This window comes from Scomber japonicus, chromosome 23, assembly GCF_027409825.1.
Source record: "Scomber japonicus isolate fScoJap1 chromosome 23, fScoJap1.pri, whole genome shotgun sequence".
Taxonomy (NCBI): Eukaryota; Metazoa; Chordata; class Actinopteri; order Scombriformes; family Scombridae; genus Scomber; species Scomber japonicus.
This window is the reverse complement of record NC_070600.1, coordinates 385,580-413,183: the sequence shown is the minus strand read 5'-3', so window position 1 is coordinate 413,183 and position 27,604 is coordinate 385,580. Positions and strand designations below refer to the sequence as shown.

At 38.5% G+C, this 27,604-nt stretch overlaps 1 protein-coding gene and 1 long non-coding RNA gene across 2 annotated transcripts in view; both read left to right on the top strand.

Moving 5' to 3' along the window:
• Window positions 1–27,604, top strand: part of LOC128353273 (pleckstrin homology domain-containing family A member 5-like) — a 267,029-nt gene that overhangs the window by 122,457 nt on the left and 116,968 nt on the right. The window lies entirely within an intron of this gene.
• On the top strand, window positions 10,104–10,306 carry LOC128353285 (uncharacterized). Its single transcript, XR_008320843.1, has 3 exons — window positions 10,104–10,124; window positions 10,159–10,212; window positions 10,281–10,306. It is a non-coding gene; the product is annotated as an uncharacterized LOC128353285 (long non-coding RNA).

Sequence of the window (27,604 nt, the reverse complement as noted above, 5' to 3'; positions counted from 1 at the left end):
AGCAGGCTGCTTGTTCAAAGTTGGGACTGACTTTGAATGCAGCATGTGAGCAGGTGACAAACATCACACAAACAATGTGGCTCCTTCCGTAATCATATCATGTCTCAATAAAATATACATAATAACATTTACATAAGTGGCACCATGGTGAATGATGAAAAGCAAGCAATGTTGATATTCATATTTAGTTCTTTATCTTTGCAGGGGTGACCTTGCTGAAGTGATATTTAGGGGTCTGTTAGTGTGATTTTATTTGATTAGAGCATTATGTGATTGATGCATAAGAAAAAGAAGTGAGAAATGTAACACTAAAAGGCTGAACATAACATATATTTATCTCTCTATTCAACAATAGTCTGAAGTGACAACATCCAGTTCAGCCTTGAGACTGATGAAAGTGACTGAACATGAGAGTAATATGTACAATTGCCATTTTTATGAATGATGTAGGCCTAATAGTGTATGTGTTTAAGGGTGGCTTAAGTTGAATGTACCTGCCATTAAAGTTTCTGCTCATATTTTCTTAGATCTTAAACTGCTTTTGTATTGCAAGTGATGCGAGACATCATTTGTCTGTTAGGTGAATCTATTCCACCTTTTTTTTTTTTACATTGATTATATTTGCTGCTCCTACATTTACTCCCAGCTTAGACAGAATCACTCAACCCTTCATAAAAACGTTGTGTGAGCAAGCAGCAGCCTCAGTGATGCCTGCAGCAGCACGGCCACGTTTTTTTTTTTTTTTTCTTCCAAAATGTCATCAGCATCCTTCAGCCTCTTCCTGAAGCTGGCTACAAACTGACCCAGTTTGACAATACTCTGCTGCTGCTCTCAATGTCAAGTGTATGTGTGTGTGTGTGTGTGTGTGTGTGTGTGTGTGTGTGTGTGTGTGTGTGTGTGTGTGTGTGCGCACAGTATATGTGTGGCAGTAAGAGAGAGAGGGAGCAGTGGTTCAGCTGTAAAAGGTGTAAACTGCTCCTTCCCGTGTCCCCTGCACACCTCTTGGTCATGGTAAGGGCCCTGGACACGTCCCCCTTTTTTTTGTTTGGTTCGCTGCTTGATATTCATCCACAGTACAACAGCTGCTTTTCCCTCCGCAGCTCTACTGGAAGCTGCTGTTGTACGTCGAGGCTGACGCTGGAGAAATGCGATGCTTTCATCTCTGAATCTGCTGTCTGAAGCTTTCATGCTGTGAAATGTTTTTGATGGTTTTTGTCTTCGTCATGTGGTTTTTTGGTTTTTACGCCTACTGTGGTTGTTTGTATAGGACTTCTAACAGCTACCTGTCAGGCATGTTAAGATTCAGGTTATTATATAAACCTTGATTAGATTACTCTGGAGTGTTGCAACTGTGGCATCCATCAGATTTGAAACATTTCAAGGATGTCCTGTAGGACTTATTAAGGGGCCCAAGCGCCTCTTTTAATGCCTCCATTTCTACCAGTTTTTGATGTAATTGATTAAACACAAATACTGTGCAATCTAAGATCTAACATCAACTAAAATATTAAAGTTATTAAACCTATTTTGACACAGTCTCTAGCAGGACTTTATATTGTGCTTTAGTGGTGCATATTACCCAACTGCTTACTAATAATACTGTAATACTGCAGGTTCAGGGGCCTCAAAGGGTCTTGCACCCAAAGACGGTTTCTGTATTGCCCAGTTGTTAATCCAGCTTGTTGTAGAAGGTGCATTTAAAAAATTGTCGTCAAATAATCAAGACAGTAGAGATGATATTTTTGGCAATAGTGGTTCAGCTGCTTCACAAATCAGCAAAAGCACATAGTATGATAACCCATAATAGGAGTGGTAGTTGTACCTTCGACTTTTTATCAAAGAACCAGATATTTTCTAAAGTAGCAGTTCGTCTTTTGTACGCATTATTTAACCAGGACAGTTTCATGCCGATCCAAGTCGTAGAACAGCTGTGAGTCACTAAAACTGTCTATGGGAAAAATGAATGGGACTTTCACTTCTAAAGCTAGGGACGTCCAACTTATTCCTACGGCTGGGTCTCATTTAAAATATGATGATACCAGTACCAATCCATGTACCCTTAAAGTGATACTGATACCAACTGAGTACTTCATTAGATACCCATTACACATATGTATACTGTCTTCTATCCAGTGTCACAGGCGTGTAGTGTAGACACACCGTTAGGTGTTTAGGTGGCATCTTGGCTGCTGAACTGCTAAGCACGCTAACCCAAATTCACCATGACTTCACCATCACAGACGGGCTGTAGCTGCTGTGGCAGTGGACCAATCACATCTCACATTAAATCAAAGAATGCTTGCGTTGATTGATTGTGAGCAAGTCCATACAAATAGTCATATTTTGTAGCTCTGGGTGCAAAAAGGATCGATTGCAGGTCTCATTTGACAGGAAATAGGGTGAGCGACAGAGACTTACTGTAGTTAGTTTATCGCTGTATCAGAGAGTTTATTATGAATGGAAGCTATTGTAATGTACCAGTGAAGTAAAGTTGACTTTACTCTCAAACTTGTGAGCAACTTGGGTTCAGCATGTGCAACAGGCTGCAGTGGTACTGTTGTCTGATAACTTATTTATATTCCCAGTATTTCACATTTGAGCCTCTGGCAGCTGAGACAGCACTCTATGATGTTAACCATGTTGTTTACACCTTACATCCCAGATATACTCTACAGGAATACAATGAAACAATGTTGATACCTTACAGCAAGAGCAAATATTGGGATTTCAGCCGCCTCAATATAAAAAAACATTGTTATCAGCCATTTAAAAATTGGTTGAATCCTATTCAGACTGCTCTAAGGGACACTGTGTTTCTATCAGATACACTCCAAATTACACCAAGCTCTTTCATCAGACTTCAGGGTCTACACATATACACTCACATAGTTACCCAGAAGGCTTTGATGTCCATTGGAGTGTTATATATGTGGTAATGAACCACCTTGTGTCGGTTCTTTCACCTCAAAAGGTGTCTATCGATGTTCATTCATTTAACAACTACACACTCTTTTTTGGAACAAAGCTACCTGTACTGAAAAATAGTGTTTCATGATTAAAAGGACCATATGTGGTCAAGTATAGAAGATGGTGCATGCACTAGGAAGGTCAGTGGTGTGAAACTGCCAGGCTGAGCTGGAAGAAGAGCAGCAAAGTCCTTCTGGATAAATAAACCCCTGCTGCACCAGAGATGGATACAAACTGACCCGCTGCCAGTGTGAGTTTCATCCTGTAAGTTAATGATATCATTCATCAAGTTGACATTTCTCAAGTATATATATGAGCTCCATTCAGTGTCTCTGCTTCTACATATCTGTCATTCATCTGTATGATTACCTCAGCTGCAGCCTGCATGTGAAGTAATGATAGAAATCTCATTTTGTTCTGAAAATCCTGTATCGCATTCCCGTCACATACATTGACTAAATTATTGATTAACTGCTAACCTTTAAGTCAGTCCAGAGCCTTTTGAAAATTCAGAATATACTCACAGCAACTCTGCACAGTCAAATATTGATTATTGCACTGTCATAGATTTTTTAAGGCACTACCTTCATCATACTTCTAATGCAGCTCGTGTTCTAATATCAGCTTGAATACAGGGTTTAACGTCCTGTAGTCATGACACAGGATTTATACGTTTATTTTGCTCTTTTCAGGTTAAAGAAAGGAAAAAGATCTACATAAGCAGTAGCTTGAGTACTTCTGTCAGCATAACTTGATTTTGTCCATATCCATAAAACTTACTTCTCAAGTCTTTAAAAAAAAAATCTTTGTAGCACAGTAGTCTGTGCTGTTTAAAGATTTAACAGCATTCATCTGAACAAGCAGTCACCTCCGCTCACATACACTCGTTTCCTCTGTCAAACTGTGATGTTTAGCTCGCAAACATGGTTTGCCTACTTCTGGAGCAGAATCCCAAAGCTCCAGTTTGAGTTTATGTATAACCTACAAGCAGGGCTAATTTTAAAAGATTTTCTTTGTGTGAGAAACGGATGTGAAGCAGTTAGAATAAAGACCACTACTTATTCTGTGAACAAAAAAAAAGTTCTTCAGGCAGAGCTAGCTTTTTGAAGCTTTCTTAAAAGCTAGCACATGTCAATATTGGATACTGTAAAATTTGCTAAGCAACATGAAGCAGTTCTTTAAAGTTAAAATCACAATTTGATAAAACTTTACTGTTGAATATATTAGTACATACAGTATTTATTGAATGATATATAAAACTTTGCTTTGGTGAAAGAATCATAAAAGATGTCTTTTATGTGATGCTACATTCAGCAATAGCTAGTGGAAAGCAAGCTAACGTAGAAGTAGACACAATTCCAGCTGTTTATATTGTATATATGGAGTTCTGTTAGCTTTTTAGCTAGCTAAATCTAATTCATAATACAAAGCTCTACATTAAGTTCTATCTTTTAGCAAGTTTAGCACATATTCATTTGTCACTAACGGTATCAGAGAAGTAATTAGGCTCAAAAATAGTCTCAACTACACATCTCACTGTCTTTATCAGCAGTATCAATACGGCCCTATAAAATCTGTTTTATTTTTTCCCAAATTCCATTTTAATTTTTGGGAATCCTTGATTTTTTTACCTTTTATTCTTATTTTACTAATAAAAACAATGTGTTTTTAATGTAAATGACTAAAATCATTCAAATTCAATAGAAATTAAATTAAATTTATTGAGGTGACAAACAACACATTTCCTCAATACCGTACCATATGGGCTCAGTATGTGCAGGGGGCTTGTTGTGCCACCCAGATTTGCTTCCCGAAGTGCAGTTTTCCCTAGACATACGTTCCTCTTCCACACGAAAACAGCATTTCAGTCAAATTATGTCAAATTATGTGAAATTCTGTGATATTCCGCGTTAAAAATAAATTCCGTTTTAATCGGCCAATTCCGCAATTCTGTGATTGCAGAAATCATAGGGCCCTAAATCAAGGTTGGTTACATGCCACTAAAGCTCTGGAAAGTTCAGGAAAAGCTAGAAAGTGGATAGTAAGTAGTAAGTGAGTTCAAATTATTATAACAATTTTCAAGGTTAAGATTGAGGTTGTTCATGTTTTTCATCATACCTCAAAGTGATTCTTATATTACCTTCATCCCATTGGCATAAAAAGGGTCTGACGAATATTTGGAAACACATTAGTAAAAACTGAAATGTATTTATGTACAGACTTGAAGCCCACCTGCATGTTTTTTAATGTTTTTTGCCAGCAGCCTGATGGATGTTATGCTGTGCAGGGATATTGCTGAGGCTGATATTCAGAGATGTCTGTAACACACAGCTACGTGGTTCTGTTAGCTCATCCAGCCACGAAGGAGGCGTGATAAGAAGGAGCCAGATAGCAGAGCAGACTGTTCACCATTCACTACCGATGGTGATGGGAGATGGCTGAGAGATTCCAAGCAGAATTCCAAGCATTTAGTTCAAAACTTGACTGAATAAAAAGGTGGAAGAGAGGTACAAACAGATATGAGCAGAGACAAAGAGAGACGTTTGGCTGTGCCACATCAGTTTCACACTGACAGCTGACGAGTGAGCACACACACACACGTAAAGACAGAGAGACCTGTAAGAACTAAATGTTGTGTTTGAAGGGGAGCCACAGAGAGGCAGGTGATGCATGCACTAATCCACTGTGCTATCTGTCTACCTGCCTTTCTGTCTGCCTCCTCCACCTCATCTAGCATCACCACATAGCTGGGAGTGTAAAATATGGGTGGTGAAAGCTCGCTCATCTGAGAGCGGAGCTGCTGTTGGCGAATTCCGCTCAGAGCGATGGCTCACCTTTGTGACACCACGTTAGAGAGGAATCTCTGTGCTTCCTCCTACATTGTGTCTTTCTTCCGTCTGTCTCTCACTCTCTCTATCTCTTTGATTTGAAATCTATCTCACTCTCTCTAAATTGTGTTCTCTGTGCTACAAAGCTCAGCTCACTCCATCAGCTTCACCTTCAGTTGACACTGAACCTCAGCTGCAAAGCCAGGAAGACGCTCCAGGTGAATTACTTTAGGATCAAGTTGATGTTCACACAAGCATACATGCAATAGCTTTTAATAAACGCATGTGATTACGAGTTGTGTTACTGTTATACCATTTACTCTTAGGTACTTTGTGTGTCTTAGGCAGCTGGATAGCTACTTTATTATAAAGCAAAAGAAGCTCAGTGTAAACATGAACAGTAAGCATCAGAGACATAGTGAATCATTCATTACATTCTATATATATAGATATATAGAATATATATGTATGCTGTAAAGGTACAGTGTAAATACATCTATTTCTCCAAGCTGTGTCCATAACATTTTCTTCTCTCAACACCAATAACCAGTCTTTGGAAGTAGACAGTAAGAATCATCCCCGTGTCATAATGGCAGCTTTACCTTTTGAGCCCAAGATACGCAATTTTCATCAAAGTTCGTACCCCTGATCTTAGAAACCATAATGCATAGATATATACACAGTGTAAAAAAGCAGCAGCTGTGGTACAGGAGGTAGAGCAGGTCGTCCACCAATTGGAAGATCAGTGGTTTGATTCCCAGCTCCCCGAGTCCACCTGTCCATGTGTCCTTGGGCAAAATCCTTAACCCCAAATTGCTCCTGATGGCTGCATGATGTTGATGAATGATGAGTTTTCCTTCTGATTAGCAATTTGGCACCCTGTTTGGTATAGCTCCTATCATGAACGGTGTGAATAGGTGAATGTGACATGTAGTGTAAAAGCCAAAAAGTCAAAATACTAGAAAAGTGCTAGGTAAGTACCGTCCATTTAAAAATCAGCAGAAACTACCCTTGTAGTGATGATGGCCTAGTTTCGGCCTTCATCGGATGACCCTGATGACACAGATGAAGGCCATTGAAACTCATTGGTCTAACAATAAAGTTGTTCTGTATCTTACAAATGTTGCTGGAGCTTTGACCTTCTCCATGCACAAGTAGGTGAAGTTGAGCCTGAAACTTCTATTTTCATCAGCAACCAAACAGCTTCAGTTGAATAATCAGCTCCTTGTGAACGGAAATCCAGGTTAGCATGTAGTCCAGGAAAAACAAGGCAGTATTTGCTAATAGAGACTCAGACATGTGGCGTAACATACATGTAAATGACAGTATATATAATTATGAGACACTTCAATTGATAAGTGGATATGGAACTTGTTACATGCTGCTGTATCCTGCATGAATGCTGTCATTATCTAACCGCCCCCGGCAACACCATCCTCACCATGAAGACCGCCACCTTAATCTCCCTCTCATTGTGTGATTGAGGTCAGCACACACATACTGCGTACTCTGGAGGTAATCATTTCCTTTCCCTTCCCCATGTTCATTATCTCATCCCTCTTTCCTCTCGTCCGCCGGTTTGTCCCTGCAACCCGGGCCAATACTTCATCGCCTCAATTAAACAGAGGTTTAATGAAGACGTCCCGCCAATATGATTACATAATTAGCGCTGCGTTACCAAATTGGAAAAGTGACTAAACTGGCTGATACACAGATGGAGGGGAAAAAGAGGAAACAAGAGTTTTATGTAGGTTGAGAGTAGGTTAGAGAAAAGTAAAAGTTTGATTCCTGCTGACGCCTCCACAAAAAGCCTGCAGCATCGGCTGTATGGAAACACATCAACGTCGCCATTTGTCAGCTGTTCCCAAAAAATTCTCGAGGATGTTCTATGGTGTCATATTTCTGCTCCCTGCCCCCGAATGAAATGATGGTATACGTTGTAATGGTAGGACAGGAGAGAGCAGCTGTCTTCAGAGTGATGATTTGAGATAATTGACGGTTGGAGATTACAGTAATAAGACCGAGCTGCTGTCATTTAAGTCCTCCCTCGATCTTATAACGGACACGTGTCAGCCCATTAAGTCATTTTCAGTGGCTTCCATTTCTGAACTAAATGATTGGTTTGATTTTCAAACAAATACAAGTAAGTTGTTAATTTGATACTGTACAAGATAATTACATACAAAAGTGCAATAGAGCGTTTTCTAACATGAAAATATGTTTTCTGAAGATAGATGCTCTATCACAGTGAACATACTTATCTGGACCTGCTGTATGTCAAAGTTGTATTAAAATCCTGCCTGTAAGCACAGACTCATTTGAACACTGTTCTTTATTGGTGTTTGGAATTGAAAAAGTAATTCTGTTTTGATGAAGGGTCAGCAAATACTTTACATTAAATTTAGACACTAAGCATTGTGGCATCATCACCCTGGTATAGGTTATCTGAAGCTGGAACACTGGTTAGGTTAGGTTAGGTTATGGTATGTTAGGTTAAGTTGTGTATGTTAGGTTATGGTATGTATGTTAGGTTATGGTACGTTAGGTTAAGTTATGGTACGTTAGGTTAAGTTATGGTATGATAGGTTAAGTTGTGTATGTTAGGCTAAGTTATGGTATGTTAGGTTAGGTTATGGTATGTTAGGTTAAGTTATAATATGTTAGGTTAAGTTGTGTATGTTAGGTTAAGTTATGGTATGTTAGGCTAAGTTGTGTATGTTAGGTTATGGTATGTTCGGTTAAGTTATGATATGTTAGGTTAGGTTATGTTATGTATGTTAGGTTATGATATGTTAGGTTAGGTTATGGTATATTAGGTTAAGTTATGGTATGTTAGGTTAAGTTATGATATGTTAGGTTAGGTTATGATATGTTAGGTTAGGTTATGGTATATTAGGTTAAGTTATGGTATGTTAGGTTAAGTTGTGTATGTTAGGTTAAGTTATAGTATGTTAGGTTAAGTTATGATATGTTAGGTTAGGTTATGGTATATTAGGTTAAGTTATGGTATGTTAGGTTAAGTTATGGTATATTAGGTTAAGTTATAGTATGTTAGGTTAAGTTATGATATGTTAGGTTAGGTTATGGTATATTAGGTTAAGTTATGGTATGTTAGGTTAAGTTGTGTATGTTAGGTTAATTTATGTATGTTAGGTTAGGTTATGGTATATTAGGTTAAGTTATGGTATGTTAGGTTAAGTTGTGTATGTTAGGTTAAGTTGTGTATGTTAGGTTAGGTTATGGTATGTTAGGTTAAGTTATGATATGTTAGGTTAGGTTATGGTATATTAGGTTAAGTTATGGTATGTTAGGTTAAGTTATGGTATGTTAGGTTAGGTTATGGTATATTAGGTTAGGTTATGGTATATTAGGTTAAGTTATGGTATGTTAGGTTAAGTTGTGTATGTTAGGTAAGGTTATGGTATATTAGGTTAAGTTATGGTATGTTAGGTTAAGTTATGGTATGTTAGGTTAAGTTATGGTATGTTAGGTTAGGTTATGGTATATTAGGTTAAGTTATGGTATGTTAGGTTAAGTTATGGTATGTTAGGTTAAGTTGTGTATGTTAGGTTAAGTTATAGTATGTTAGGTTAAGTTATGGTATGTTAAGCTATGGTATGTTAGGTTAAGTTATGATATGTTAAGCTATGGTATGTTAGGTTAAGTTATGATATGTTAAGCTATGGTATGTTAGGTTAAGTTATGATATGGTATATTTGGTTAAGTTATGGTATGTTAGGTTAAGTTGTGTATGTTAGGTTTGGTTATGGTATATTAGGTTAAGTTATGATATGTTAGGTTAGGTTATGGTATATTAGGTTAATTTATGGTATGTTAGGTTAAGTTGTGTATGTTAGGTTAAGTTATGTATGTTAGGTTAGGTTATGGTATGTTAGGTTAAGTTATGATATGTTAAGTTATGGTATATTAGGTTAAGTTATGATATGTTAGGTTAAGTTATGGTATGTTAGGTTAAGTTATGTATGTTAGGTTATGGTATGTTAGGTTAGGTTATGGTATGTTAGGTTAAGTTATGTATGTTAGGTTATGGTATGTTAGGTTAAGTTATGATATGTTAGGTTAAGTTATGGTATGTTAGGTTATGGTATGTTAGGTTATGGTATGTTAGGTTAAGTTATGGTATGTTAGGTTATGTTATGTATGTTAGGTTATGGTATGTTAGGTTAAGTTATGTATGTTAGGTTAAGTTATGTATGTTAGGTTAAGTTATGTATGTTAAGTTATGGTATGTTAGGTTAAATTATGATATGTTAGGTTATGTTATGTATGTTAGGTTATGGTATGTTAGGTTAAATTATGATATGTTAGGTTATGTTATGTATGTTAGGTTATGGTATGTTAGGTTAAATTATGGTATGTTAGGTTAAGTTATGTATGTTAAGTTATGGTATGTTAGGTTAAGTTGTGTATGATAAGTTATGGTACGTTAGGTTAAGTTGTGTATGTTAAGTTATGGTATGTTAGGTTAAGTTGTGTATGTTAGGTTATAGTATGTTAGGTTAAGTTGTGTATGTTAGGTTATGGTACGTTAGGTTAAGTTATGGTACGTTAGGTTAAGTTATGGTTTGGTTATGGTATATTAGGGCATGATATGGTAGGTAAGGTGTAAAGTTATGGTTTTGATATGTTATGATACAGTACATGTTACTATAGTATAGGTTTGGATAAATTAGGGTTAGATCTGGTTCATCACTTATTTGTATCAGTGATCAACTGAGCTGCTTCCAACCTTCGTCATCTTACTGGAGGATGTGAGAGACCAGCTGTAAAAGGCAGCAGGATGATAGACAGACTTTGTCATTTGGTTTGACATTTGTGTTTGTGTGTGTGTCTGTGTGTGCATGTGTGCTTGTTTCTCAAAGTATGTGACCTTACATATGGGTGATTTGTGTGTGGCTCAGAGGTAGGTGAAGCACTGAGATGATATGTCAGGCTGGAGGACACAGGCTGCCCCTTCCATACTGCCATATCTAACCATGTGTCATTTTACATTACTGTGCTACAGTGTTGCGGCCATGCCCCTGTCTATATGTCTGTGTGTGTGTGTGTGCGTGTGTGTGTGTGTGTCTCTGTGTGTGTGTTTGTGTGTTTATGTTCAAAGGGCAGTTAGATGACTTGTGACTCATTGTGCATCGTGCGACAGAGCCGAGGGAGACTTTACAGAGTGCAGAGCGACGGCCGTCTCTGACGTAAAGAGTGTGTGCTGTGGTGAGAAGCAGCACATCCCACAGTGACGCTGAGCTTTTCACTCATGTAAAAATTATTTCCCCAAAGCCCACCCCTCCCACCCCTACCCCTCGGGAGGCATGTGGAAACGCTTCACAAATACCAGCGAGGTTATTCTACTTTTCATTCAAGCCGCGGCACTCGTCAGCCCACATTAGCATTAATGTAGTGGAGTTGATGCACAATGTGTGTGTTCAGATGAGATTATTTCACCCCCTTTGTTTTGGTCAGATACACATGTCTGCAGGTCAGTCTGACCACATAATACAAAATTCTCCAAAATGTCAACTTTTCAGAAGCTAAAAGAAACTGTTTTGTTTTGACTTTGCAAGGATTTTGTTAGCCTAAGGTAGATTTCACATAAAACATTGTTATCCTGAAAATATGTAAGTGCTGGTATGAATTCTACTTCTATAGAGATAGTATTACTTCCACAATGCTCAAGAATAAAAGGCCAAACTGTGATGTTCAGGGTTCAAACAGGTGACAAATTAAAGGAAAAACCTGAATAAATGAATATAGAAACATGACAAATGCAGAGACTTCAATACAAGTCACAAGGACTGGGTATTGGCACTGGAAACAAATTGATACCAAGTAGAATTGAAATGTCTCCCATCAAATGATACCTGCAATCGATCCTTTCTGCACCCAGAGCTAGAAAATATGACCATTTGTATTGACTTGCTCAAAGCCAATCAATACAAGCGTTCTTCGATTTAATGCGACATATGATTGGCCCACTGCCAAAGCAGCTACAACCCATCTGTGGTGGTGAAGTCGTGGTGAAATTTCAGTTAGTGAACTTCAGCAGCCAAGATGCCACCTAAACACTCTAAAGTGTGTCTACAATACACTCCTGTTACACTGGATAAAAGACAGTGATTGGTATTAAATGAAGTACTCAGTTGGTATCAGTATCACTTTAAGGGTACTTGCATTGGTGCTGGTATAGGCATATTTTAAATGATACCCAGCCCTACAAGTCACAAGAGTTCATCAATGGTTTGGTGAATGTTTCATCTATTCAATCCAGTCAGTATGATTCAAAAACATTGCAGTGTCTATGACATGAAGCATTGAGGCTCTTGCTGGAACCCTTAAGTCATTGCTTGTTAAAGTGGAACAAAGAAAAGCTCTAACTCTTCCTTTTGCCTGTTAAAATGACACCCAGTGGTAGATTACATCAGAAACAGTTAATTAACCTCAATTTTGTAAGTCTGTTGTCTTTTTAAAAGTGTTCGCTGCAAGCCAGTGTCTATACTCATCAAATGATAGTTAGAGAGAAGACTTTTAACTGTGCAGCACCACTCGGTGGACCATGTGGACTGTTAGTTGTCTCGACCGGAATATCATTGTGTCACATTTATTACAGGAGACAAATTTCATAAATCAGTAATTGAGAATGATCAGGTTCACAGTTCTGAATCAGGGGCATGAGGTCATGAAAAATAAGTTCTAAAAGTCAATAAGTTGTTGCATCAGTGTGTCAGATACATATTTAATCAACAATTCATACGTTGTGCTGCTCATTTTTTTTCAAGTTATAGCTCCACACTAAAATATGTTTCTGCTTTCTGATTCATGGAGAGGTGATTACAGATCTAGATCTTTGACTCTCACTTATGTCTAAATGTAGCTGGTTATATACATGAAAAAATAAATGGAAATTGATTGGATAAGGGACTGGAGATGATAAACAAATTTGATACTGAATGAGATAAAATGCTATTGAACCTCGAATAGCCAGCAGCACATGTGTAGAGTCAGAGCTGTAGTGGGTGTTGAACACAGTCAGAAATGATGGTTTTTATCTTTGATCCTTTTTAAATGTGCTGCATGTATTCCTGGAGGCAGCTTTATTGGATTGTGATGGAAACCTAATGTTTCTCTCTGTTGAAAACCTCCTCAGTCAAATTAGTAGTGCTTGAAGCTTTGCAGCCGACTGTGAGCAACAATCATGATCACAGTGTGAGATCAGTGGTCACATGGTCACTTCTTCAACACTTCTTCCTGACTTTCACCATTTCTATGAATACCAAAGAACATGAAGTAAGACACCCTTCTGATTGAGCCACAGCAGCACAGAGATTCTGGAATATACTACAATGCAAAATATCAAGTATGTGCTTTACAAATAAATCTAGACTTGCTGATTTTCAAAATGTACTCAAGGAACATTTTGATGATATGCTATATTGCACATTTCAGAGCAGAACTTCAGTATGCTACAAACACAACAGGCTAGCAAAGCTCTGTAAAGGGGACCACATTCCTGCACATGCTCAGTGGTATCTCCTTTACAAGGACCTACTGGCTAGAGACTGAACATGTAATCGGAATCATCAGTCTTTTGAGGTGTTTCTAAATAAACTGACATGACCGCAGTCTTTGTGGTGAAGGAACATGTCGGCTGGTTCAGCAGTGATGTGTTTTTAATAGTTTTGGACAACAGAGGTCTACAGCAAAGAGGAATAAGATAACACACACAAGACTCATGAATAGATTAGACTTGTTGACTATAGGAACAGTATAGATACACACAAGCAATGCATGCTTGACACTGCTGTTTATAGGACGTTCATAAGTGTGGATGCTCACTTTGTTATCTTTATAGTTATAGTTATTGCTCTTAATGTGGACGGCCCTTTACAGACCTATAACCAAATCCAGATCCAGATCCAGATTTTCTGGTGTATAGGATGCACCAGGGTATAGGATGCATCTCATTTTTAAAATGGTAACATATTTCCCTGTTTTTACAGTAGTTATCACCTTTCCTTAAAGCTCAGGATCATTTTAGCATCTTTCAGATCATTACTTTGGCATTCTGGCTGCATCTTTGCTTTTTCGGTTCACTTTCACTGCTTTTATCAGCCTTATTCTAGTGCAGCTTTTTTCTGCTGTATGTGCTCAGCATCAATCAGCAGATACAGTTGGAGACTAGCTGGTGAACATAGTTGAGCATTTAGCAGCTAAACAGTCACATATTCCCCTCAGGAGTTGGTGGAGACCAAAACAGAGATAAAAGGGGAGTGACAGAAGTATGTCGATTATATGTTGCACTTCTTTAATAAACAGTCGTTTTTAAGTTGCTTCATATTCTGATGTGAGCTTCTAGTTTCATGAAGGTGTGGAAGTGGAAAGTAGGCGAATAACAGAAGTTTACCTGTAAAATTTCAGATTACCTTCTCCAGTAGGTAAGATCCATTATCCTCTGTACAGACAAAGAAGATGTGTTTATTTCACACCATAATCACTACTAACTATGCACTGTGGACCAGTGTAATCAGAAACACACACCAGCTGATATTTGAGCATGTAGTAGTAGTTTCCTCAGTGTGTCTATAATCACCATTCTGAAATCTGAAAGCTTCAATTGACTCAGGATACTAATTAAATATATGTAATATGGAAATAGAAGTGGCCCCAGCAGCGTTCTGACTGGAAGAAATCAGAGAACATTGTGCACATTACTAATCTGAGAAACCAGAAAAAAAGTTTTTATTCAAATGTTCTCAAAGTTTTTGACAGAAATAACTGCAACCCAGACTTGTTTTAACTCATTCTTCTAACCTCGTCTGAAAAAAGTAGAGCAGCAGGGTGGCCTGGTGATTAAAAGCCCAGAGGCATCCACACAGTATATTTGTCTGTCAGAGGGGAATTTGTGCAGGAAAAACCGTTATTTACACAGTGTGTAATGTGGTAAAAATGCTCTAAATTGCTGAGACTAGTCAGCACCACTCTGCTTTAAACAGCCATGTAAGATTAATGACTTCATTTGATCGTGATGGCAGGCATTCCCTTTTTTTTGGGGGGGGGGGGGGAAGTTGCACAGTAATGTCTTAATTTGTGGCTGGTTGAGGTGGGAGGTGTTTGGGATTCCTCGGTGGACTCAAACGTGTCATGTGCAGATGAATTTGTGGTTCAGATCCTCCCTCTCTGGGTAGCAGGCGGGTTTAAAAATACTGCTGCCTCTGCTCCGACGCAAACCTCCCAGGATGCTACTGGAGAGCAGGGGCTGAAGTGTGTGTGTGTGTGTGTGTGTGTGTGTGTGTGTGTGTGTGTGTGTGTGTGTGAGAGAGAGCGAGAGAGAGAGAGAGAGAGAGAGAGAGAGTTTGCTGGGAAACACACATACACAAACACAGAAATTAAAAGTGTAGAGGAGGAGAAAAGAGGGAGGAGATGAAGAGGAGCTCATTTAAAAGTATAAAAGGGAGCAAAATGAGGAAAGTGCTCTCTTTAAGGCATTTATGACAAATACTAAACGCAGCTTTATGCTAAAATTACAACAGTGGCTCAGTGTGGATGGTAACTGGATCTGACAAACCTGATCAACAAACTCATGTCTCACCACAATCCACTGTACAGAATGCAGACTGAATATACAGTCATAAGAGTTTACATTATCTTATGTATCTCAGTGGCAGAGAGTGACAGGCCTTTATTTGGGGCAGGCTTACATTAAGAAGGCATTACATTAAGAAGGCCTTTATTAGCCAATTCTGCCATTTTGACCTAATTTCAGTTAATGCAAACGTAAAAATCCATCTTTACCTTCTGTCTCGATAAATAAATAGCAATTACATGCCAACTCCATCAGTACAAGGGTGATGTCATACTCACTTAGCTGCTCTGAGTTTCCCTTTTTAACACAATGACTGTCCTCATTCAATAGTCTCTTCCACCTTGCTGTTGTTAATCTGCTATCAATAAGACTTTTTACATAAAAAGCCTTCTAGCCTTCACTTTCCTGTTAGGCTTTATATCAGGGGTGTCAAACATATGGCCCGCATGCCAGAACCGACCCACCAAGTGGTCCATTTCTGCTCACTGGATACATTTGCAAAGTTTGAAAATTGTAGTTTTTCAATAAAACACACTGCTGTTCTCACTTATTTTCACTCGCTATTCACAGTCAAGGATTGTGATCTTCCTGTGGACTTCCAACTTGATCATTGACTTATGTGATTCAGATCTGAAGGACACATTTTTCCTGTGGAGGCTTGGTTTATTATGGTAAAGTTATATGTATTATATATGTTATTTATAGGTTATTATACAATGGTTTACTGGTCCAGTTGAGATCAAATGAGGCTGTATGTGTCCTCTGAGTTTGACAGCACTGATTTAAATGCCAAAAGTCACAAATCACTACAACAGCAAATGAGGAGCGACTAGAATCTTCTTGCTTATAGAAAAAGGGAGCTGTACTCACTGTTTTTATTTCAGATGTGTTTTTAATAGTTTATTGGATAACAGTCGAGCTTTCTGGCACAGACAGATAAGGTATATTAGGCTTTGGAGATACACACACACACAATACTTGTTGATTAGTAGTAGACTGAGTTCATTGTTACTCTGGCTCAAGACAGGAAAAAATATAGAGCCAAGTCTATTAATAATGAAAGAGGAAATGTAGGAAATTGGACTAATAATAATAATGAGTGAATGAAAACAGTACGTGTTTTAAAATAAGAAACTTTTGACGTGACATTGTACTGAATTTACCATGTAAGCCATTATAGTGCATATTTGCATTATTTATTCAAGGATCAAGGATCGATTTTTACTTGTCATTCAGCCATGCATGGACATGAAATATGAACATTTGCAGCACTATATCACTTTAAAATGAGCTTAAAGCACATCTGTCTGATTTGGAGCTGTTTTCTTTCGATTACTGTTTATAGCTGTTTATCATCAGTGTGTCTCAAAGGATTATGGGACACCAGGTGTTTTTTTGCTGGCAAAGAATAAAAAGCTGTCAACTCAAGTCCACCACTGCACTCCCATCACACACTCCTCACTGCAACATATATTCAGTGTTAGGCCAGTCACAGCAATTATCAACTTACCGTACAATAACGTAATCATCAGCATCATCATGTCTATATATGGACTTATCATATGATACATGGACATGACCTTTGACCTCAGTATTGCCACACTTGACATTGTAGCCCCCACTCTCCAACTCTCCAACGAAGATAAAATGATCTTCAAATGACAATAATATTGTTTATCGCGATTATTTCTGAGTCAATATATCGTCCAACAAAAGTAGAGATTTTGACAGGTCTACCTAGTGTAGCCTTTTTAATCATGGCAGTGTACTTAAGCCATTAGATTCAGATTCAGATACAGACCTTATTTATCCCAGAGGGCAATACAGCTCCACAATTTACCTGACCTTACACAAAAGGTCAGGTAGACTTTGACCCCAGCATCCACCTGTCAGCTCAGTGGTACCTCCCACTCCAGCATCAGTTGGTATCATCACCCAAAAACAAGCTTCACAGGACTGTTTCCTGACCTGCCACAGCTATGATGAATGTTTTGCTATGTTAAGGTTGTGAAAGGAAGGTCATGGTTAACAGGAACCAACAGTGACTGTGGCTATAAACAAACAGTGGTCTGTTATGTAAAACACACACACACACACTTTGCTCACCCATCCATCCTCCCTGTGAGGTACTGTGTCTGTATAATAATGTCATGCTAATTCTGCCTTTGTTCCTGACAGACTACAATCATAACTCACACAGTCGCTGCAGGTCCTTGTCAGTTCATTCGTCAGGTCATATTCACCCACTTTAACACGCGACCGTCTCTTCGGTTGACACTTTGTGCAACAGAACACATTATGTCTCTTTCATGGCATGGAATTTCATGCATGAATTAAGTCTCCTGAAATCACTTTTTGCACAAAATGCAAAATGCTCATCAGACATTTAGACGGTGCATTTGGCATGAGATGCATTTTTATGGCATGAAATGCTCACAGAGTGTCACGCAGACCCATCTCGTGCAGGAAATTGCCTCTATGTCAAAACACAAAATGCTCACCAGGAGTCATGAGCAAGGAAATCAAGAAAATGCATTTTGTCTAAAGTGTTGTAAATAAATATAGTAATGAGATTGTAATGTTATTCTATTTACTTCAAATGAACTGTCTTCATTCCAGGAGAGGAAATGTATTTCATGGCAGGGAAAGTGACTCTTTGTACCCCAGGTGCATTTTGGGCTCTGAATGCATTTCATGGCAGAAAGGATTGTTTATGACTTTTAATAAATGTTTTGCTTTTATACCAGATTCCGCCTCATAAACACAGCAAGTGTTACATAGTTTCACAGCTGAAACATAACACATCTATCCACACACACATATTAAATTTGATGAGCTACACATGAATGAATTACAAGCCATCGGCAGCACCGTGTTCTGCCTGGAGCATCACCAGCATCACACAGATGGATGAGCTGATTTATTGTCAGACTAACTTAGCAGACATGTAGTTCTCTCTTCCTTCACCTCTCCTCTCCCCCTGTGGAGCTGCCAAATTGCTGCTCTCGGACCAGCTCGCATCATCCCCAGGAAAGCATCAAAATGCAGTCATGAGTCCTGTCGTACACACACAAGTAGATTCTGCCTTTGTTGCCAAGCAACACAAAGGAAGTGTCAGAGGTTGTTGTTGGTCTATCACATAGCTGTAAAAGATCTGTGTAGCTACAGTCACCTGGTTGGCTGCTCATTAGCTATCATCAGCTAAAACACATATACTATAGGATGATACTACAGTACTATAGGTGATGTAAGAGCTGCTTGACATGGCCAGATTAATCTGAGCTGCTTGGCCCTTATTAACCCTCTTTTTCCACCCACTCTCTGTCAGTGCTATAATACCTGGCAGGGTTGTCACTAGGGGGGTACAAATGGAGCTTTGTCAAGTCTGAGAAAGTAACCTCGCCTTATTGATTTCATCAGCTAGAGCTTGGAGATTACACATTTCTAACAGAAAGCCTGTGTTCTAAAGCAGAGCCACGTGCTGTGAAAGTCAGATCAAGGTGTGTAACAGGCAGGATCTAGCAACAGGTGCTTTGAAGTTGCATTTAGGGAAATGTACTGTAGTGTTTTAAAGCTTGTCTAACCCTAAATCAAGATATCTGCGTCAATTTTGACCATTCTTTTAAAATGCGTGGAAGTGCACTACTAAATCACTGCTGTACATCTCAAACCCGACATACAAGACTTTTAAGAATGAATTTCAAGTCTGAAGTCGCTCGTATCATTATGCATAATCAAAGTCATAGGAGAAAAAAACCTGCTCAATTCATTTTTTTAAAGGTCAAGTATTACCTGAGTTAAAGTCTCCCTGTAGCAAATGTCAGAACGTGAGAGATTGGTTGGTTGTGTGAGTGTGAGTGAGGGGCTGAGACATGCTGGAAAACTAAAAAAGCTCAAAACTCTATGTGCAAATCAATACGTGGGTCTAGTGTATCCATAAAGGAAGCTGGATTACACAGATTTTATTGGTGGAGAAAGCAGAGACAGAGACTTTCACATGAGTCCATCTCATTTGTTGAGAATGCAACAGTCCGACCTTTCTCACAGTGGCCTCATAGTAAAATATGCTAATATGATAGCTGACATTTAGATTTTAATATAATAGGTGCAGATAGGTGCCGACAGGAATTATGGTCACATTAGATAATGATGCAGCATGTGATTTCTAGCTAATGTTCAGTGTCAGTGCAGGTGGAAAGCGAAGGGGGGGTGTAGGTCATTATGGTAGATGCAGCAGGTACAGCTGATGACCAGAGCTCAAGAAAGTCAAAGTCGAAGCACAAGAAGAAGAAGAACTTTGACGCGTTTCAGCTTGTTGGGTCATAAAACACATTACTAGCAGTATTTAAATAGGGTAAGAAAACAGCAGGAAACATTTAGAAAGGTAAAAAAACACAAAAAAACAATTATCATCCAGATATGTATCAGCCAAAGGGTAATCTACCAAGATGGGTTGGGTATATGGTCATGTGACTTCAGGCCAGTCATCATCCTAGACAGGCAGGGAGACAAAGGGAAGCTTTTTGGACGATTCTCCATGCACCTTGGAAGCAGTTGTAGTTGTGCCAGAAACCTCTACCTCTACCATTCTTACCAAAATCATTCCCCAAACTTAACAAAATGGTTTAGGTGTCCATGACTACCCTTAGCAAAAAGTAGTATACTAATTTAATACCTCTTCGGACTAAATTGGAACATTTTGAAGTTTATAAAAGTATACTTTAAGTATACTTTATAAGGTCATTTTAAGTTTACAAAAGTACACTTTCAAGTACACAACAAGTACTGTACACTCATCTATATACTACTACTGTACTAGGTATATACTTCTAGTCCACATTTTAGTTTATTGAAGTATACTTAAAGTATAGCACAAGTACACTCTTCTATATAGTGCCATTGTACTAGTTCTATACTATATGATCTTATAACAGGGGTAATACCTCAAAGCTAATGTGTGCAGTGAAAAACATTTTTATTCTGCTAAATGAAATGTAAGCACGAGTCAATGACTTGACCTTATTCTGTACTTGGATCAAGATATACTAAGTATTAGTACTTTGTGGCAGAAAGAAGTAAAAAGTATACTAAAGTACAAGTATAAGCTTTAGTATTAAAATATAAGTGTAAGTCTTAGTATTAATGTACTTAGTCTCAGACTTTTCTTTAGACTTTTCAGTATAAGCCAAGTATACTTCACTATACCATTCTTAAGTATATAAAATATTGTATATAAAAAGTACACTTCAAGTGTACTGCCTCAGTTTTAGTATAAAATAAGTATACTTGTAGTACACTTGAATAAACAACTTTTTGCTAAGGGTATACATTAGTCATACTAGTCATTAGAGCCCAAACGATATATCGGTCAACCAATGTTATCAGCTAATATTGGCCTATCACAGAAATATCAGTATTGGTGTTTATTGTATCCAATATGTGCCGATGTTCATACCTTTTTGTTTGTCCTGCACCTTGAACTACCTGCCATTGTGGCTTGTAGACATGCATTTCAGTGTTCAGGGTCTTTCATCCACCCAATTTCTCAGAGACACTGAGTAAAAGCACCGTATGCTCAGATAAGTGTTTGGTAATAATAATAATCTTTGGTAATAATAGAGCTTGTTGGCTGAGGCTTCTTTATTCTTCTATCCACCATTGATGGTTCCAATGATAAAGCTGTGTTATTGGCATTATCATCAGGGTTCCTCCATAAAAATGGTTCCCATATCAACTGGAAGCATAATATATTTCATCATCCACATCCAGCACGAGTACACTCACTGCTGCCCTCCACACATGAATGCTGAAGGGTAATTTCCCTGCACAAAACAGCTTTTAGCCCATTTTTCTTTCTCAAAACCAGTTTTAATATCCTCCTTCTTCCCCAACAGGCAAATTAATTCTTTTTAATATCCTTTGTTCTCATTTGCTGCAGCCATACATTTCAGCAGCTGGTAATCATCACTGTTGGGAGAAAACCAACAAGACTCCAGTTTTGAGGGATTTTTTCTGGTTAATTCAGTTGTGTGTTTTTAACGAACTTCCTCAAAATCATTTGGGATGTAATTGGACAGACTAAGGTGGTACCTGTGCTTTTACATCCTGACTGAAATATATAATGTATGTGCAGCTATATGCCACAACAGGCTTTAGGGAAATGGAACCTGGTTCCTTTGATACCTACAGAACTACACAGCCTACAACTGTGTTGAAATGTCATTGTTGACCATTGAATTTGAATAAAGTATAACAATAATTCAAGAATTGACTCAAGGTCTAATCATGGAGATGGTTCAGTCTGATGGCAAATCACTAAATTGGAATGAGTTACAGTCTTTATTAGTTATGTCAAGAATTGGAAGATTATATATTGGATGTGTTTGGGAATTTTCCATATGTAGGGTCAAGCATGGGCCCTAAAGGCAGCACTATCATATTGGTAGATAGATCTGTGGTGTTTTGGGGAATGCATGAGTCACTAATGTCAGATGGGTAACTGTGTTTCCTTGGTTGTAGAATAATGAACCAATAGGCTAATTCCATATGTTGATGTACAACATACAATACTACAGCATTGAGTATGACCATTTATGAGCACAGAGTATTCATGGCACTATCTGTGAAGGTTTATTATTAGGTATTATTTAGGTATTGATAATACTTTGACTCTCCTTCAAGCTTCAATAAACATTGTCAGCATAAGACATCCTGGACTTCTGAGCACTTCGTCTACTGATGAAGTTAACCATTGACAAACTAATTCTCCTAACTGGCTGACTGGATGTTTCTACATGGAGACATGACAGAAAAAGTTTGGGAACCACTGCTCTTAATGTTTGTCTTGCCAACTTAAAGCCAGCTGCTGGACACATTGATACAAATGATAATAATGTTAAACCTCAGTGTTGACATATGTGGTGCATTCATAGTGAATGTATAGATTATGAGGCAGGAGCTGTTTATTTTTATACGACAGGTTGCTGCTCATTCAGTTGCCAGCTGACAGGTGAGGAGTACATTGTTATAAAGAGCAAACATGGCCAACTGACTGTTCCCTGGATAAACAGAGCTTTAAACACTCCTCCATTACTGAAATACAATGAGACTCGACTAACTTCTGAGACATGACTCATATAAATAAATACAACTTGTTTGTCACGTACAATACTATCTTCTGGAGGTTTTGATTGGTTTCTATTTATTAGGAGGATGTTAATATGTTCTTGCCAGGTTGCCTTTAAAATTGGAGTTGCTTCTTGATTTCCTCACATTACTGCACTCACAATAAACAGCTTAAAAAAAAGGCGCCTGCTGATTACGGGTATCACTGAACCTGAAAAAGTGAATTTAGCACCTCAGTACTCTCAGTGCACTTCAGACCTCATAAAGACCAATATAGTAAATAAGCTGAGTGCACTGGAGATGCTTTGTTAAAAAAGTCTGGTTAAAGTATTTTGCACGCAGCCGACTTGATCTTCCTCCTCACACATCGATAAGCATAGAGGACGTTTCACCTGTTGGCCAGGGGAACATGAATTAAACGTGACATCCCTGAAATACACTTAATGTGTGTGAAGAGCATGGCAAAGTGGCTATCCTCCACACACACACACACACACATACACACACACACAGGCAGACAGGTGGATTGAATGCCATCCTTCTCCTCTCTCCTCGCTCCACCTCTCTGCTGTCAGTGTGGTCTGAAGCTCAGAGCTGCAGATGCTCCTGGCAGCTTCCAGGAGGAAATGTGTGAAAATATGAGTTCATATGAGGTCATTCAGACTGAAGATGAAGATGAAGAAAATGTTCTCCACACTACAGTATATCTGCAAGAATTTGAGTGTTGTGCCATTTGTGTAGTCTGTTTGTTTGCTTTACAGTTGTTCAGATATAAATTGTAGCTATAGATAGCAAAGTACTCCTCTGTGTATGACTGAGCAGAAACTCCACTTCCCTCTATTATCTTCCTCCAGACCTTTCTTCTTGTCCTTGTATGTTCATTGTAGTCATGTCTTGGGGAATGTCTACAATTTCACATGAACATGAGTCAGTTTGCATCACCCAGAGTGAATGTCATCTGATTGCATTCATTCACATCTATGAATTGACTTAATATGCTTTTCAGTCCTTCCATGAAATTGTGGTTTTACAATTTTAACGAGAGTAGCAAAAGCTTGCAATTTTGCTAAATTTGCACATTTTTGTATGAAATGGCCAAATTAATAGCCCACTTGTGATATGGACTAATTGTTGCATTTTTTTTTGTCATGGTAACATTTTGTGTCATTGTATTGCGCAGGAAGTGATTACACATGACACATACACACTCATTGGTGGTAGTCTTTTAAAAATCACATTGTTTTCCTCCAATTTTAATGCAGTAATATCACATACAACACTGCAAACTCTATTTAAGTGTTTTCAGAAAAGTCACTGCAAAAATCAAGCTTGCAAAACAACAGACTTTTATAACTTATCAAATCAACAGAAAATAATAGACAATAGTAAATAGTAATAACTTTTGTTAGGATAAAACCAGTGAAACAGATTTATGTTACTATATGTCATTTAAAGCAGCAGTGTCCAAGGAGCACACCAGGCTCCACTCATTTAAGTAACTGATCTCAATCTTCAGACAGCTGATTGGAACAAAAACCTGCAGGTACACAACCCTTTATGGAATAGTTTGGACATGTCTGATCTAAAGCAATGGTTCCCAGCCTGGGGTTCTGGACCCCTACAAGGGGTCGTTGGATTGATCTAAGGGGTTGTGAGGTGATAGGACAACAAACAAAGAAAATATCTTTCTGACACTTTTTTCCAGATTTCCTTTAATTTTTAATTATGAGTTATTATATTTGATCTCCTTAAGCCTCTGAAGGTTAATCAAATCTAACAAAATAATTCATCCTCGGTTTGCCCAGCAGAGAATGCAGTGTGGGACAGGAGGTTCTAGTTAGACTTTATATTTAGGGGTCACAAGCCAAAATGGTTGCAATCACTGATCTAAAGGATGAGATGCTAAAGGAAAGAAAATATTTAAATGACTTACATCGTTTCACTTTTTATTAAGCAAACATGTCAAACGTGCTCTGCTCCCAGCCTCTCAAATGTCACAATATGTTACTTCCCTCTGTTTTATATCATCAGTAAACCAAATATGTCTAGGTTTGTGGCTGTTGGTCACACAAACCAAGGCATTTAAATATGTCACTTTGGACTTGGAAACTGTGATATGCAGTTAATATTTCAGTACTTTATAAATCATTGCAAAGAAAGATGTACTGATGAAAAATTAGTTCTAGTCCCGAGATGAATCAAGCACTTGCTGGGTTGTTTGCTTTTAATTTTAAGCTTTAAAAAAACAACATCTGCTTGGGAAAATGTTTCTTGTATAATAAATTGAAGTTGACGCATGTACTTTTAGATCTGTAATACATCTTTTATTGTATATTAAATATGTTTGTGCATATTTATGCCTGTATTAGAGACAGTAGAGTTCACTTCATGGTCGTGGTCTTAACGTCCTGCAAGGGGGGGGGGGGGTGCATCGTTCTTCGACCCCATTTAATAGCTCCATTAGCTGTTCTTGCAGGAGCTTCTCTTTGCTGGAAATCAGAGCATAAAAATTGAAAAGCTCCACTCGCCTGGCTGCAACGCAAAGTATGTTTGCGCGTTGTTGTGTATGCGAGGATTCCCTCTTGCCATATCTGTCACCCACACACAAACACACACATGTCCTCTCCTCATGTACGTTCCAAGACGAAGGATCTCAGCTAATGTGTTTTCATTCTGGATGTCCCCTCTATCTGCCATTTCCTCCCGCTGCTGCTGCTGAGCGCTGGCTTTGGCTTTTTCTAAATGCACCGCATGTGCTCCATCAATGGCGGCACTGTAGCCCTAAGTGCCTGGTATTCTTTCAAAGGCCCCAAAATCATTACATTAAGCCAACTTCTGAGCCCCCGAGTGCAACTTTCATTGACTGAACAGCTTCTCAAGAGCTTGCCTTTTACTGCTCTCTTGAAGAAATGGAAGTAGAAAAACAGCATTACTTGTCCTGAATATCGGACTATTTTAGTCACTGAACAGTACGGCGCATTCCTCCCCAGCACACTTTGTCTTTACCTACTCTTATTTTGTATTTCCTAAAGTGAATTGGCAATGCTTTTCAAAAGTCTGGGTAGTCTGCATGAAGATGATGAAGGCACAGTGTTGGAGAAACACACTATTTCTTTTCATTAGGTTACATGTCGGCTGAGAAGCTGTCCTCAAACTTTCCTTATTTTAGATGTAGATGATAAGAAATGAGAGGAGAAAACAGCCTCACATGAAAGATACAGCAGTGAGTACCAAAGTTTCACCTTGTAGAGACAAAGGCTTGGCTCCACTCACTGACCCATCCATCACTATACAACCCTTTTCTTTAGCCAACTTAGATTAATTAAGCATTTACGAGGGACATGGCGAACACTCCAAATATTCTACCATAAAAACTTGTTTTCACATATCAGAAGAGTAGAGTTGTTTACCCTCTACTCAGATAATCTCTTTAATTAGAATGTATTAGAATGAATGTAGCCTGACTGACTAGAAATGCCTTTATCATTTCTGTAATTAAGTTTCTTTGACATGATTCAGAGATATTTACCATTCACACAGTGCCCTAACCCTAACCCTAACCCTAACCCTTGGCCCCACCGCTGTTCCCTAACCCTAACCCTAACCCTCTTTACGTTCCCTTCTTGCCATGTCTCTTTTGACATTTTGGATCATTATTCCACAGCTACGAAATGAGGTAAAGTCGAGGCTCTTTCCAAAGATAGAAACCGTGTTATCAGTGGATGGAGCCTACTCAGTCCATCATGATTTTCGGAAAAGGGGATTGTTCTGTTGTTGTTGATTGCTTGGTGGCTGAAGTGTTTTCATCATTGGTGCTTTTTGGGTCATCTTGTCTTTGTTGGCTTGGGGTGTTCCTGTATCAGGATTTGTTATTGGCCTTTGAGATAAGCCAAGAGATAGAAACAAACAATTGTACTCGTATAGAGGCTATAGAGGCATTTGTGGCTCCGGAGGTAAAGTCATCGACTAATTGGAAAGTAGGAGGTTCGATCCCTGGATCCTACAGTCTGCATGTTGAAGTGTCTTTGGGAAAGATACTGAACCCCAGATTGCTTCCGAAGGCTGTGCCATTGGTGGACTGAATGTGTGTGTGAATAATTAGTTCCTCCTGATGAGCAGGTTGGCCTCTTGCTTGGCAGTCTTTGTCATCAGTGTGTGTTAATGGATGAATGTGGCTTGTAGCGTAAAGCACTTAAAATGGTAGGAAAACTAGAAAGGCTATCTACTATCTATTGTTGCCGGCAAGCCAATTATTAAACTGACTCTCAGCTCTAACTTTACCTGCACACAGAGACATAATTACCTGTTAAGGAAGAAATAACAGGCATAAGCTGGCATAAACATAACTAGGAATATGATATGAAGTGTTCTGCAACCACATCAGAAGGCAAGAATGTTCACTAAATTGGCCAGCAGGTGGAAGGTAGGGCAAAAAGCCTGTCATCACATAAAGAGATGAATAGTTTAAATTGGGATCAGATAGTCTCTCCTCAAAGACAGAGATAAGAGAGAGAAAGAGATAGACAGAACTGCATGAAGAATGGCAAAATAAGTTCAAACCCTATACTTATATTCACCACACCTCCACACATCTGGCCAGTCATTGGATAAAGTGAGTGTAGTTGTCTTATTGTTGTTTACAGAAAGGTACAAAAGATTGTCAGATGTAGTGAGGGGTGAAGTTTCAGGTACTCCTCGACCATCTGACAAATAATTTGAAACTACCCTCATAGAAATATCCTGACCCCAAATTGCTAAAATGACGTAAACACAACTCAACCTTTTAAAGCATAATGAAACCTGGAACAATCTATGACAGTAGTGACAGTACACTCTGTAGAACCTTTAGTACGAAGAGGAACTATTAAGAATGTATTACTCTCAGACTGTCCTCCCAAAGAAAAACAACTGACTCATTGGTACAACAAGTTCCCCAAACATCTGTTTAATTCAACTGACATCGCCCTCTAGCAGCTGTAGGAATTATGACAAGAGCAGAGGAGGAAATCAGGTGACAATCGTCTTTTAATGAATAAACCATGTGGTTGTTATTGTTGCCATGACAACTAGTTTCGACAACTAGTGTCCT